Below are 665 nucleotides of genomic sequence, written 5' to 3' on the forward strand. Positions count from 1 at the left end.
GAAGAATTAGATGATACTTCCGTCACAGAAGAGAAGCTCCATTGGAGTGTCAACTCTATGGGAGACATTCACTGAATGTACCTGCTAGGAAAGCTTTATTATACTTACTTATAATTAATTAAACCATATTCCAAACCATACCTAAACTTAGCAATACTAACTGTGTCTTAACTAAACTCAATTAATGAATCTCTTTTTGCTTGTTATGTTATGTTTAAGGTGATTTCCATGAAAAAAAACATCAAATTAAATTAATTAATTACACCCATGCCAAAACGTAACTATAAAAGTGCCTAAAATGAATGGTTGCGGATCCACTTCCATGGGTCACAACAAGAAAATATGCCTTTTTTTCTTTGCTACTATTAAAAGTTAGAATAGATGATACTCCAGTCACAGAAGAGAAGCTCCATTTCCGTCCATCATCGTTAGGCAGACTTTTTTTAAACAAGATTATTTTTTAAATATATTTAGATTTCTATTATTGTGAGAACGATGGCTTCCATTTTCGCATTACATCATTCAATAAAGGGAGTTTATTCAGTTCCATTGTAAAAACAATAAGCTACAACTTCAGAATGCTTCTTTCTCCCTCCTGACGCATTCTCTTCTCTTCTCTTCTCTTCTCTTCTCTTCTCCCTTTCACCTTCTCTGCAGGGTCTCAC

This window comes from Protomyctophum bolini (genome assembly GCF_963924005.1).
Source record: "Protomyctophum bolini genome assembly, chromosome: 1".
Classification (NCBI taxonomy): domain Eukaryota; kingdom Metazoa; phylum Chordata; class Actinopteri; order Myctophiformes; family Myctophidae; genus Protomyctophum; species Protomyctophum bolini.